We start from the raw sequence: 15505 nt of genomic DNA, 5'->3' as shown, positions 1-15505 counted from the left end.
AGTTAGCACTGAGTGATTTAAGGAATTTTTGTGCATTCCATGATTTTTTCACAATTAAATGAAAAATCCAGGAAGGAAAGGAGTTTCAAGCTTGTAGTTGGAGCATTCACTTAGAATAGGACCATAATCGTGGTATGGCTATCATTCAATGTAGAAATTGTTTTATGTGTTTTTAAGACATTTTGGTCTCTATTCCTCATCCCTGAAAATTAAGAACATGTGCATGGATCCTATAAGTTCATCTGTCCTGGCCTGAGGAAGAAGTAGTCCGGTCTGCTTCTGGTTTGGGGCTAATAATGGATGTAAGAGTTAAATACAAATTAGTTTGTACAATTAGAACAAATCTTGAGTCACTTATTTAGGAGAAGGGAAAAGGAAATGGAGCTCTCAAACTGATTCAGGGAGTTGTATATAAAAGATTAAGAAAAATCATCATGGAATGAAGAATGGAATGCAGCAACATCAGCAACAATGTAATAGTGAGGTTAGTGTCTTATGACTGCTTAATGTTATGTCAAATGTAATGCACACAGAAAGCCTCCTGAATTCAGCAGCACAGACCTAGAAAGAGGAAAAAGGGAAAAGTAAAATAAATTGCAGAGAATTTGCGTCAAGGGTGACAACCACATTGCTAAGTATGCCTCACATCTGCTCTTCTGTTAAGATATTTAAGAAGCAATCTTACATGTGTTAAGCACAAAAATACTTGTCCAGTAGCTAATATGTGCTTGCATTGTTTTTTTTCAGTGGGTCCATAGTCCTCAGTGCAGTTAAGAACTGTGTCTTTGCAACAAAGACTGCCAGGATTGTTCTGTAATGTAGACCAGAGCCAGACCTGTGCTGAGCAGGAAACGTTATAAATAAAAACACGATCAAGATGTTGGCTGATTATTACTGAATATGTTTGAATGTAAAAGCTGCTAGAGTGAGTGTTCCCTTCATCAATTTATTTTATTTCTCATTCTTTAAGCCTTGTCTGGACTTGATCATGAACAATAGAATTATTGATTCTACACTTACAAATGAGAGCCTAGGGGCCTGACTCTGCCAGAATGACCAGTCTCAGGAGAGAGCTGGGAGCATCACTGTGATTTCTCACATGGTTGTACTTAGAATGTCCGTATTTTAACTCCTGGAATAAACATCATCTGCTTGTCAAGGAGCAGATATGACTTTAACTGCCCCCACAAATGTTCTATTTTCACAAGGTTCAGCTGTGAAAGGACAGGAGGTGGCCTGAAAAGTCTTGTCCAATACTTTCTGACATATTTTCCTTTCTTTACTTGCTGCAGATCTTATTTCAGGGCTCAAGGTTTAGGGGTCCAGTTATCACAAGTTACCACATATCAACAGTAAACACCTGGGTGCATAGTCTTAGAAAAAACACAAAACTTCATACTATGATTGCACAAGCAACTAAATCAGTTTAAATTAGTCACTAAAGCTACGGGGACTTGTCTTACCATCTTTTTGCCTTTGTCTTTCTCCCATCTTGTCTATTGTCTCATGACTGTCATGGAACTCCAAGAAAACACCACTGAGTTGACAAAAAACCATTAATCTCTTTTTGTAAAAGTTGTGTTCATTTGGGATCTTTTTTGCAGTGTTAGTGAGCTAAATCTGCTTGTGGTGGGCTGTCATGTGTGTACATCAGGGTTCAAATCATTCTGACTAAGCTCTATAATATATTCCACATGAAAAGAGTTAAAATTTTTTAACAGATTTATATATTTGCATGTGCTTGACATGACATGGGATTTTGATTCAGCACAGTGATACTGAAATCACAATACAAACACAATATGGCAGTTGCAACATGGAGTCAAATTACAGTACAGAAATGATTCCCAGTTACCAGAGCCTGTGGGCTCAATGTTGTAACAGGGGGCAACCTCCATTTACAGGAAAGAATACATGGACATGTATCTTCCCCAAGCCTTTCATCATAGGCTCTTTGGTGGACTGTCAGTGTTGCAGCTGATGCATAAAAGGCACAGAGAGCTCAAAGCAGGGAGCAAGAAAAGAAGGAGAAGGGATTAGGAAGTATAGGATGCTGAGTCAATTGATTTGGCCTCATGAAATTGCAGCTCTGATTTAATTCACCATCCTTGTGGACTAAAAAACTCCTGCCTGGTACTGAGAGGTATGCAGAATTGTAATCACACAGAAATTCTACATTCTCTGTCCTTAGGCATCCCTTCTGCGGTCTAGTAATTCTCACTACTATGCTAGACATCACCAATTTCTGAAAAAATTATCATGAAAATCAGCGTCTCTTGGATAAGGAAGAAGGAAACAAATTCTTAGTGCCTATTACTGATCTCTGCTGCTCAAATCAATCAGAGCTGGTCCTAAATCTGACTTAGTGAATACATCCTTGTGGCAGATTTCAAAACCACATAGAGGCCTCCATGATACAGATAAGTACATTGCACTATTTCCTAAACAAAATTACTTGAAGTAGGAGTGATTTTGAAAGAGATAATTCACCCTGTTTTACAGGTGATTCTTGATGGAGACCTGAATCTGCAATTTCAGCAGCACTGCCAATTGTGTCCAGTCCAGAGAGTAACATCTTAAGCAGAACAGCAGTGCAAAAAGCACAAACACATTGTCAAGCTGGCTCTGACAGAAGTTTTCCATGTTTTCTAACTTCAAAGCAACACCACTAATATCAGTCTGCAGGAGCAATTCTAGAGAAACTATGCAGATTTTCATTAGTTATGGAAAAAATATTTTAAAACAAGAAGCTGTTGGCTCAGCTCACCCTCATAAGGACAATCAGAATGGCAGCCTAGAGTCCAAACTCACTGTTTTATAGAACAGAAAAAATCTTTACAGCTGCCTGTAGCCAGAGCTTCATTTACTGCTGGCTTCTGGCAAACAATTTCTGCTCAACCCATTTCCATCCCTCACATTTCTTTCAAAAAGATGGAAAGTAAAACTTACCAAACCCTCAGTTAGCATGCTGGGACCTCTTTCTACTCCACCTACTGCAGCTACCTGGAGTAAAACATGTCAATGCTTGTAAAGAAAAAATGTGTCAACTTTTTGATTTGCTGTATTTTCACATTTTACTATGTGTGGACTACTTTCTATAAGGGTTTTGTATGCCTTAATGGCTCAAGTTCAAAGCATTTCTGAAAGGAGCTGTTTATCATTTTCATTAAATGAAAGTGGAAATGAAGCTCACAGTTGAAAAGCAGTTTGGACTTTGTCACACAGACAATGAATTGAAGATAAATACTTTGGATGCCTTTCTCAGCTCAAATACCAATGCCTTCACCAGTCTGAACATTCTTTCTCACTGCTTTGTGACTTTTGCCATTCTATAAAACGATACAGGAAATCACAAATGGAATAATAATGATTTGTCATGGAAACTTCAGTGAACATTTTACTGAAATGAAAACAAGTTACTGTGTATATCCAGACCCATAGAGCATGACAAAGTTCTGCCATGATGTGTCTGGTGCCATAGGTTATCCATGACATCTACAGTGGGGTAACAAAGAACCAGGATGCATGGGAGGCCAGTGCCATTCTGGGTTAGCCTCTGAAAGCCATGCAAGGCAACTTGGGGCATCAAAAAGGCAAACTGACTAACTGCATGGAGCTCCTGACATCTGCCTTCATATCTCAAGTGGTGAAAAAGGAAGAGGACATGAAAAAATTCTCATATCTGTGCTTAAATACAGTCCACAATTTATGTTTACAATATGTGTTTTGTACAGTCAACATTTGCCAAGAATTACCTCTGAGAAATGACAGTAATTGTCCTAAGTAAGTTTGCTCTAGGCAAGGCTTTACTTTACAATGAGACCCACTGCAACTGTACTGCCTTGGGGCTGGGAACTTTCTTGGATTTGGGGTTTGGGGGGGGTTTCTTGTTTTTTATTATTGTTTTAATTATTAGGCATCTTTTGTACAATACTGGGAAAAACATCAAGTTAGGAAAAGCCAGCTTGTGGGTTACCCATGCAATCTTAAATAATCTTCTTCATTTTGCAATGAAAGATTTAATTCCACAATCAAGGAACACTTATGTCACAAATCCCTTGCCTCATTGAAGAAAAAAATGCACGTAGCAAACAAACAGGGCATGATTTTTATGTTTTCAAGACATTTGCTGATATGCTTTATTAAAAATACTGGATGAGAACTGATGAAAGCCCAGACTTTCTCTGCCTCACCTATCTTCAGTCACACTGGACATGATTCTCCCAGAGCAGGGTACCGGAGTAGAACTGGATTAAGATGGTTTTGAGAACCTGAATTATTACATCTCCTACTCCTGACTCTTCAGTTTGAATTTGATCATTTTTTTTCCCCCCTTCAGCTCTTTTTCAGAAAAAAAGCAAAACAATTGTACTAAAGAACTGTATCAAAATTATGCAAGAATGGAGTGTCACTGAATAGCTGAGTGAATCTAAGAGTTTAAAACCATAATTTTTTAAGCATCTGCTTAGTGAGGTATGGAAATTGTTCTGCTTTAATGAGAAACTAAAGCCTAAAAGCCCTTTTATGTAAAGCTGGTATAAGGATGAATCCTCTTCACACATAGCAATGTGTGAAGAGGATTGCAAAAGTTTTTCTTAAAAGTAATGGTACTAGAATTCTGATGAATGTGGTTCTTTCAGGTCATTAAGCTGAGTGGCAGCATTAGGCATGGATATGCATTGTCTCATTACCACCTTCTGATTCTCTGCCTCCCTTGTGTTTAGCCAATAATTATTGGCTCTCCAATGAATCATGTCATTGCTGCTGCCCACACTCTAAAAGACAAATTATGCTGTGCATCTAAAAGAATTGCATAGCTACAAAAGACTGTTTACTAAAGGACTAATTAGTGTATAAGAATCAACCACAGCTACAAGCACTGGAAAAGGAATTCATATAAAGGGTTTTTATTCATCTATTCTAGATAAAAGCAGGTGTAGTGATTATACTGGGACTGATGGCATTTGGCTTGTATAAAGAATAAGAAGCCTTTCGTCATGATACTGCTAGTTCTGGCATAGGGAGGGCTGCTTATTTAGTGAGACCAAAGTCCTCGGAAAGTGTGAGAGATTTGCTTCTCCAATTAGATATGCTTAATTTACTCTCAGTGTACTCATTGTCTGTAAGAAATGACCCATCCATCCTGAAAAACTGTTTCTGTTTTGTAGCGTGAAACTTGACTGAATTTATAATAGGAGATGTTCTGCATCAGTTATCCAGTTAAAAATGAACCAAAGAATGGCATTATTTACCAAGATCCCAGTTCAACGAGCTTGTGTCTCCCATACAATTGTTGATGTTGATTTTAGCAACCAAGCAGAGTGGGTAGCTCAGTCCTTTGTTCTTCTGCAGAGCATCAAATGTGCAGAAGCATCTTTACTGGTGTGATTTGCACGTGTATGGACAAAGCTGAGGGACAAACCTTCCTGCTCTCAGAATAACTAAAATGCAGCTGCTGGACCATTTTATCTATATGACATAGCTGCATGTATTATCAGCACCAGCTATGCAGCAAAGGGTCTGTAGCAATTGGCACCTCTAAGAAATCAGAGCAAAGCAGTTTCTGGTTAGTGATCATAATTTACTACAACTCTCATCTGTGGTAAGACATAGGACAACTTCTTTCAGAGATGTAAAAACAAATGCTCCAAACCTTTCTTTCCTTCCAATCTAATGCTGTTTCATAGGTTGAGGCTTCTCTGAACTCCTGGTTGGAATCTGTCCACAGGAAATTTATATCAGGAAAGCAAGGCATAAATAAGCTATCATAAAATCCAATAACTGGAGATTCTGTTGCCATAAAATTATTGTAAATCCAAATTTTTGCCTGGTGAGGGTGAGAAGAATTACAGTTATCTTTTATGACATATCTTGGTCTGAGTTTGTGTCCCAATAGACCAATACACCTTTCTCAGCAGGAATCTGTCTCTGCTTCTGGTATTTTCTGGTATATTCAGAAGTGATGATCTGGGCCATTTTCTCTGGCTGATAATTTTTATATGTCTTTCAATCCCTTGTCTATGTAGCATCTGTCTTCCTTTGGCATTTTTAGGGGTGATTCCAGAGCCTTTGGTGTGGAATATGAGTACTTGTGCATCTCCTAAACAGCCTGCTCAGTAGAGAGCAACTTATCTGTTAGCCCATTCCCATGCTGAAGAATGGAGTAGTCACTATGTCATCATGAGATGAGCAATTCATGAGTAGCCCACTGTTCCCCATTAATTTCATATGGAAACAGGCATCTTTTTTTCCTGACTCCTTTTTGCACATTGTTCTCCTACTGAGCTATGCAAGTTAAAGCATCTTCAAGGAATTTCACACTTAAATTTTAAATTTCAGAGGTTTAAGTCACAAAAACTTTGATGTTGCCAACATTTTTGTTATACAGCTTATTGCTCAGCAATTAAAAATTATCTATGTGCAAAAAAGTGCCAAACTTCAAAATAATTTAATATTTGAAGTGTTTCTTCTGTTACTTGGATTGGACAAGGAATAATGAACATAGGCCCCAATTCCCTCCTCTGTGACAAAACGATGTAACGAGGTTGTTTCTCTGCATTCTATTTACTTACTAATTTTTAACAGTGTCTCTAATTACAAAAGAAAAGAAATCCAGTCACATTGTGAAATGATAAGGGAGGAGCATTAATCTGTACTTCATATCAAACCATAACTTTTTCAGAGTTATTGTTTAACATTTTCTCTCTCCCCATTCTTTCCTGAAATCTTTTTCTCTTATAAAAAAAAAATAAATTGAGAATGCATTTTAATACAAGTAAACTTTTCAGCATGCATCTTAGTGATCTGCAGTACATCCAAGAATTTCAGAATAGTCCAGGAATCTCCTCACAGAACCAGCTGAGTTAAGCACTCAAGGGAAAACATATGTATTTCTGCTTAGCACGTTAAGTTTTACTGAACAAAGAGCATCATAAGTTTAATGTTAAATTAAAAATAATATGAGAAACAAATGTCTTCGTACAGGGATATGATCTCTGAGGTCTTCATTATGGCTGTGATCTTGATCATATTCTTATAGCCACAAAAATAATTTCTTCTTGTCTGTGCTTATCTGGAGCTCGTTGTCAAATTAAAATTGGAATATATTATACAGTATATGATCCAAAATATCAGAAAAGCTATGAATTAGCTTCAAAACTGAGACTGAGTGAGTCTAGAGGAACAATATATCTGGGCCTGACATTCGAGCAGATGCCCAGGCCCTTCAAAACTCAAAGCCTCATTTAAAGAAGGGCAGCATCTCAGTGCAGCATCAGCAGCTTTGTGCACTTTTCCTTGTTCCTCCCTTTTTTTTTCCCTTGTTTCCTGTTATTTTCCAAGAAAGAAAAAGAGTCCACCAATCTGTAGGAATACTGGAGATGAAATCTCGAAATCTGATGCTGTTTTTGGATTAAGAGATGAAATCTCTTAATCTGATGCTGACTTTGGAGTTCATGTGGGAATCTAGGATTATACCAGTCCACCAAAATTGTATTTCACACCAGTCCCCAGAATTGTATTTCTGAAGACAAAAGGACATGACATAGGTTTTGGTTTTGGCTTTATCTCAATTAAAATGGAAAAGTCTATAAACTATTCTTTTGCAGAAAATCTGTTTTGTCTGTCAAAATATAACAGTGAAAACATTCTTGCCCTGAGGAGAACACATAAGAATATGAAGAAATTACGATATGTCAAAAATTTCCTCATTTATACTCTCTGGAACTGCAATCCTGATGTGTAAGTGCTGATATTCAGAAATACTGCTTCTCCAAGTACTCAACAATAAAGATGCACTCCCACAGCTTGCTTCTCTGCTTCTTTGTCTTCCCACCCCTCTCACAGCATGTGAGCAGCTCTGGAGAGTTCCTCACTGTCAAGTTATAAGAGCAACCTCAAAGAAGTGAAACAAGCCAAAACATATTGTCACATCTGCCATGGTATTTCTTCTGGTTTTGTGATTTCTTTTCTTTTACAATAATTTACGGCATATTTCTGTCTTCCCTCAGACTCTCTTTTACCCTTTATAGCACACTGCACAGGCAAGTTATAACTGTTTGTGTTGAAGGATGACAGAACACAAATCTTCTCCACTGAAATTGTGAAAAGCTACATGATTTTCTAACCATCTTCTCTTTTTTTTTTAAGTGCTTGAACTCACCTGCAAGTAAACAGTACTAAGCTGGCAGAAGACAGAGGCAGGAAGGCTGTTGGTTTAGAACTTGGAACAAAAGAAAAAATTATTGTCTTGCAAACAATAACTCATGCTTTGCCATGCTAAAGAGATGCGGCTTTATGAAGAATCATCCCTATCTAAATAAAATTACCTATATTGATTTAGTTTAAAACTCTTTATTGTCTCAGCTCAAGTAGATCAAATACATCTGATACAGCCCAGAGGCATTCACCGCATCATCAGAGCATTGATTTCCTAGATAACTGCATCCCAGAATTACACTAAAAAGTTAATTTCATCAGTTTTAAAAATAAGACAATTTAAAAATAGATCTTTATTCCAGCAAAGAATTTCTAGAACTTTTCACAACTGTCTAAATATCAAATTAAAACAAGGACTTCAGAGGAAAAGTTCTATTTTTGACAAATCTGCTGTCTAAAATGAAATTTTGACTGTACTTAGCCTTAGAAGGACTTCATCAAAATTTGTTTCTTAGGCATCATGAAAGGAACAAACCAGGATAGTAAGTCTTTTAGGAGTAGGACTGTGCAGTAAATACAATACTGTTGGAATTGGATCATCCATTCTTTTTGCAGTTTGGAGGTAGCTTATTTATATTTTTCTGCCTGTCTTTTTTCAATGCATAGTAATTGCTGCATCAATGAGCACATTTAACTTTTCATCAACACAGCAGAAAAGGTATTTCTTCCACAGGCAAACTGCATGACAGGCTTCACACCTGTCTCTTGGCATATAAGACATATGTGGCTCTCTTTCTATACATGAACAAAAGGTCTGATGCCTCCTAGTTGCCCCATACTCCTTGCAGGATAGACATATATATTTTGACAGAGAAATCTCAACCTTGGAAGATGGTGCCAGTTAATCACATATCAGCCGTAGTTACCTCCAAACATTCACTGAAAATAAATGTTATTTCCTGAAAAGGGAGCTTGTTTAAAGAGGAAATGATTCTTCCAGGTTAGAAAGTCTCTCATGTGCTTGACTCAGTGAACTTGGCTTATGATGCCAAAAGGAGGTTTCGCCTCAAGTTCACTGGTTTTAAATCAGGACCCCAACAAATGCCAGAGGGAAAATTTGACCTAGTAGTTTACAGGCCTTAACAAGGAACTTGCTCCCCTATGGAATCCTAGCAAGAATATTGCTAGGTAAAGTCATAAGAATGACTTTCATAAGTCATGTAGAATGACCATCGCTTAAAAAGAAAAATTCACACATTTTCAAAGGGTTTGGGTGAGTTTTGAACAAAAAAGCCCAAGGATTCAAGCTGCTAAATTACTCTTTCTCTGAAATGTTTTCCTCTGAGAATGTGAATGTGTAGAGGCATGGCATCATCAATGTTTTCTCTTATGAGTCTACCATACTGCTCAGATTTCACTGGTCTTTTAATGATGTTTCTTTTTTCAGCCCTTAAGAGAACTAGAAAGTTTTAAGGATGGTCTATTAATGCTTCATAGCTTTATTTTGCCTTTCTGTGGTCCAGTAAATGTTATCAACTTTTGTGTGCTAAATTCATTTACTGGCCAATTTAAAAATTCACCCTCATAAACATTTCACCTTTATTTCTTTTCATATCAGCACCACATGGGATGAATAATAGTGTTAGCTTGCCCAAGCCTGACTTCAAGGGCCAGTAACTGCAGTACTAATCTGGAAAACCATGTGCTCCACAGGAAGGATTGACTTCACAGCAGTAAATGAGTCTTGAGCTTTGCCAGAAATTCAGAACAGCTTTTTGTCCAGCAAGATTTTTTTATAATGTACCCTTTGTAGAAAAATAAATAAATCAACTGATCTCAAAGAACATTGGGTTTCTCTTTCATTTTTGTTATAGGTAATTCTTCCCTAATACCTTTACTTGATGCAGCAGTTTGCTGTTACCTTAAAAGTGAATATTAAAAATCCTTTAGAAACATTAAACTTTGTATCACATAAAAAATTCTGATAATAAAAGCTGTTCTGGGATATAATATAAGGAATTCCAAACAGATATTAAGTTTTCTCTGCAGTGCCCCATGTTGAGGCATACATCAGCTTATTTGGAAGTACTAGGGCTCTGTACATTCAATTATTGGTATCCTTTGATTATCTCTTTAATTCTTGCTCCAGCTATCATTATCTTTAAATTTTCTGAGTGTGGATGTTGCTGTGGCCCAGTAACAAAATTATATTTTTCTAAAGTGAAAGTGGAGCTTTAAGAAGTGGAGTTTTTGCAAAATGAGGTAGTGGTAAAAATAACAAACTAATTGCCTAGCCCTTAAAGACTACAGATGTAAGAATCAAAACTCAAATGGCATAATGGCAAAATTTTAAAAGAAATTTTCCTTTTCAACTCCAGAAATATAAACCATCTGTAGAAAACCCCTGAGGGAGCAGCAGTCTGTTAATGTCCTGGCCCCCTGTTTTTTGCGATACATCTCAGGCTACCTTTTTCTTATGTACATTTCATGATCTCTTACACTAATTATTTTGGATTAATTTATTATAAATGCCTTCTGTCTCTTTGCAGTGTGGCATGCCCACTGGATGTTCACTACTTTTGTGTGCCACAGAATGACTATTATAATGGACTTCCAGACAGAGAAAGATAAGCTGTTTTGTTGAGAAGCATTTACTTTAACAAGGCCAAATATACTTCTGTCAGGGATGCTTTCCTTTTTTATTTTGATTATGAGAAGAAAAAAATCAAAAAACATTATTGGAACAACTTAAATTATCTCTAGTTGTCTTTCTGCAAGCATTTCAATGTTTTTTAACTTATGCTGTGTTATAGAAATACGAAATTTTCAAATTCTAGCCCAGAGAGCTTTTGTTGAAAAAAACCCTCAATATTATTGGGGCTGACATTTTTGCTCCTTGTAGAATGGAAAAAGAGCAGAGCCTGTCTACGCCAGAGACAGAAGACTCCTGAAGACTGGGCTGAAGCATCTCTCTAGGGGCTGAATATCTCACAAGCCATGTGCCCTTTCATCCCAAAAGAATGAGATCTGTCAGCATCTCATCTATACCCCTGCCTTAAAATTATATATGCTTTCATCAAAGGAACTGCGATGTCACATAGCTACGACACTGGGGACTGCATGCATCACACTGGGTTTTGCCAAGGGTCGGAGCTTCTCATTTGTCCCAGAGAGCAAATGGTCCAAGCCTTCTCTTCTTGGTTAGATGCCAATTAAGTCCTTCTTAGGCCATTAAGCTATCAGAGTTTTTGTCAACATTTTCCATGAAAGTATCATCAGACTGTGGTTTCTTTTTGGAAGACAAATTTAGGACATGAATCCTACTCCAGTGACCCCTCTCTGTTATCCAACCTTCCATCTCTGAGATTTCTTATGCCCGAAGAGACAGCACCACCATCATATAACCAGGAAGTATGTTACCATTAACCTTCTGTTCCTAGGGAGAACAGGAGGATCACTGGAGCTGGGCTTGATAATTTACTTAAGTAAAACACCTTTACAGCGGACCAGAATTTGTAGAGCCTTCTGATTTAAAAAAATTTTCCTTCTGCCCTGCAGAATGTGGATCTTTAAGTCAGCATTCCTCTACTATGAAGGAACAAGGTTGTCTGAAATTAGGTGCTGAGTGAATCTAGGCCAGGTACTCAAACTTTTCAAACTTGTCTTCCAAAACACAAGCACTTGAGGTTTATTCCTTGTTTTCAATAAAATCCAGAATTTCTAATCTAATTCCAATACTGTCTGAAAGTACTAGGAACCCTGGCACAGGTCTTGAGTGACTATTTGTCCATTCAGTGTGAACTGCATGGGATCAGCCAGATTGAGTGAGAAATTGTGAGGGCTTCTGCCTGAATTACTTCCATAGAAAATTCTGCTGCTATCACTTTAATTCAGATTTACATCTGAATGAATGTGGAAGCCAAGGATAGAGTGTGCCAGTTGCTGCTTTTAGTTCCTAATGCAATAGGATGTAATTCATATCAGTGTTTGACAAGCTGGGATCTTTAAAGGAAATTGCTTAGTCCTATATTATTGGAAGTGGCATTTATATATTCTGGATGTTTTCTTGTGGTTCTCTTTTTCTCTGTAGTTTAGCTCTCTTGTACTAAGAAGTTTTCCAGAACAGAAATGCAATAAAGTCAAGCAGTGATTTATGTGCTGAAGCAGAGGTAATTCTAATGTTGAAAACTGATATATATGGTATATTTTTTTCTTACCTCCTTTGCTCTAAACAAAAAGAAATTAACTAGACCAAATTTCTTCATCTTTGAAGCCTTTATCCAGTGTGCACCTATACCAGTCAAACACCAAATGGATTTCCGATCAGGCCTTCAACAGTGAAATAACAGGATAGTATGAAATAAGCAGAAATACACACATTTTTCTCTCGTATGGTGAAGCTCCTGCTGTCGTGGAAGTGCTGTTTCTACCATCCAATCCCATTATTTGTGCGAGTCCATTTTGTTGTTCTTATTCCCTCAAGATTTTTTACCAGTACCCTTTTTTTTTAAGCATTTCTTCCATTACTTGGTGTATCTCTGTTATCAATAGGTAAAGGCTTTATAAAGGGAAAGCCTTGGAACACAGCTCCAGCCTGTGACTCAGGCTAAGTAGAAGGGAACTAAGGGAAGGTGACTTGGCTGGAATAAGGGTAGAAAAACGTGAGAGATGAGAAGTGAGAGATGTGAGACATGCTGTGTGACTGCCACATGTCCACATCCTGTCTGCATTGTGGTGTGTGGTGGTTGGTTGACTTGGGCTTGTTGTGCCTTAAAACTGAGTAGCGATAAATGCCTAACTTCTTTAAAAGGCTGGGTTTTTGGCAATAAGGAGCACTCCTTTGTACCTGCCTGGGGTCCCTGCATTGCTCATTACTGCAACATATCTGATACTATGCTGTGGCACAAGGTTAACCTGTTTATGATTCTGTGCAATGTGGTCTAGAATGATCTTGCTTGAGCAGGGAGTTAGGAGCCACTGTGGTGCCTTCAAACCTTACCCATTCTGTGATACTGTGATCTCTATGTGCTCTTTCCGCCAGGCCAAAGCCTGTTTCCCTGCCCTGATCTGCAGCTGCACCCATGCCCAGACCACAGTGTTTAATTCCCCAGTCCTGCTTTCTCCCAGTGCTCACTCTCCCTTCTCATCGCAGGTTCCTATTCTCTCCAGATCCAATCCCAAACCCTCCCACTTGCTCTCCTCTCCTCAACACTCCCAGGGCCTACACCCTGCTTAGAGCTCCCCCATATCCCTTCTTCTGAGCTCTCTGAGAGATCTCCTCTCCATCTATCATTCGTAATTGTGTTTTCTTTGACTTTTCTTTCTCTTCAACTGTATACTTGAAAAGCCACAGTGAACAGCTAAAACAAGGGACATTGTTTTGCTGGAATGTGATAGTACTCTTCTGAGACTTTCTGAGACTAGGACTTTCGTCTATAGACAATTAAAGAGCTGCTCTGTCAACTAACCAAATGCCAGGGACTCTGCATGTCTCCTTTTTCATTCTTTAACATTCTGATTTCTACCCAAACCCCTACATTTCAGCCCATTGACACAGGAACATTCCACAGAAGGGGCTAAATGTGGAGTTCCAAAGTTACTGTACCAATTCCAAACATCCAGAGACGCCAGTCCGCAAGGTCTTATAAGCTCAGACAATAAGTGTCACCACAAGTCCCCCATATTCACTGTCTCGCAAAAAGCAAATGTACTTTCTACACAAGCAAAAATGTGGTTTTGTTTTTCTGATTATCACCTTTGTCATCATAGGCTGGACCCTGGCCCTCACATCTGAGTTCATTCCTTCTCATTTAACAGTAGTACCGGCAGTCCTGCAAATCAAATAAGGTCCTGTTCAACCTTGTAAAAAACAATTTTCTTCCTGCTGTGTTCTCAATGACTCCAAGGCTCCCCTGTTCTTCACAATAATGCCTTTTTCAACCATTCGGCCATTACCAGGTGGTCTTAAAATCAATATCATGATCTTGGCTTTAAACTAACCTGTGTGTTCCTCCAGATTTAAAATGTGTGTGGGTTGCCCTCTCAACCTTTTGTTTGTCACTGTGAAAACTAGAGTAGAATTTAAATGTTGCTACCTGCAAACATTTGATTCAAAGAGGAATCTTTTAGAGCAACACTAAATACTGTCAGGGGCTCATGAAGTGTTGCATAGAAGTTAGTGTAACTGTCTGCATTAATCTGTTATTCTGCCATTGACAGACTGGGTGGGTGAAATAAAATCCTTGGCTTGCTCTAGTTATAGGTCTGTGATCACTCTACACTGACGTAAGAAGCAGCTGTTGCCAAAAGGGGGTGGTCTCATTCCTGCTACATTTCTTGCTCTGATTCTGCTTTTCAGGGGCTGCACCACAAGCTGGATCATCAAACTAATTGGTATTCTACAGGATAATTGCAAGATGCATCAGACCCTGACACAAAAAATTATGTGTATGCTTGTATTTTACTGGTACTAGCATTTCAGGAAAAAACAGAATGCAGAATTGAGGAAAAGTACCTAAATAAGAAAAGAAACTTTTAGCCATTTTTCAGGATATAAACCTACATTCTCCAAACAATATTGCTGCAATTTCCACACCAACTTGAAAACTGAACTTAGGCTTAGCAAGGAATCAGCTGCATTTCCTATGCAGCTCCACCAAAGTTATCCCTTCTCTAAATGTCAGGTTCCTGTTGCTCTACTGCTAATCTACTGTGTGGATTATGACTAATGGATGCTGGGTGAGCATCATTGACCTGTTTAGTGGGGCATGAGAGCCCTTATACTATACTACACGGACATGAAGATCAGCAAATACTTCACAACTCTTCTCACCACCAGCTTTTACTTACAGCAAATACAGATTTTGTAGAGATTTGACCATAAACATATACACTGATGAATACATTATAATAATATGATTATATTCATAATCAGGTTCTCCTTCAGGTTAAGGGATTTAAGATGCAATATTCTATAAATCTTCCTCAGTTAAAGTATAAGAACACTCATGTTAAGTGAAAAAGGTCTCTATGAATTGTGTGAAGGATTTTGAAAGTATCTGCATAATGTTTTACTCATATGGTAATTATTTGTTTAGAATGCAGATTTGTAGTAGTATGTTCAGTACTTTTAAAATAGCACATTTGCTATTTTTTTCTGAAGGAGTTTCTAGATAAATATTATTTCACAGGCTGTAAGATCTCACAGCTTTTTTAAGGTTCCAATACTTGTTTTTTCTATGGCCTACAGAAAGATTACTGCAATATCTGAGAATTTTTTCTGACATGATTATTTTTCATAGAAATACATATAAAAGACAGCTTGAACATTCATGATTTAAGTTTCATA

This window comes from Zonotrichia albicollis, chromosome 3 (assembly GCF_047830755.1).
Source record: "Zonotrichia albicollis isolate bZonAlb1 chromosome 3, bZonAlb1.hap1, whole genome shotgun sequence".
Lineage (NCBI taxonomy): Eukaryota > Metazoa > Chordata > Aves > Passeriformes > Passerellidae > Zonotrichia > Zonotrichia albicollis.
Note: the sequence above shows the minus strand (reverse complement) of the source record.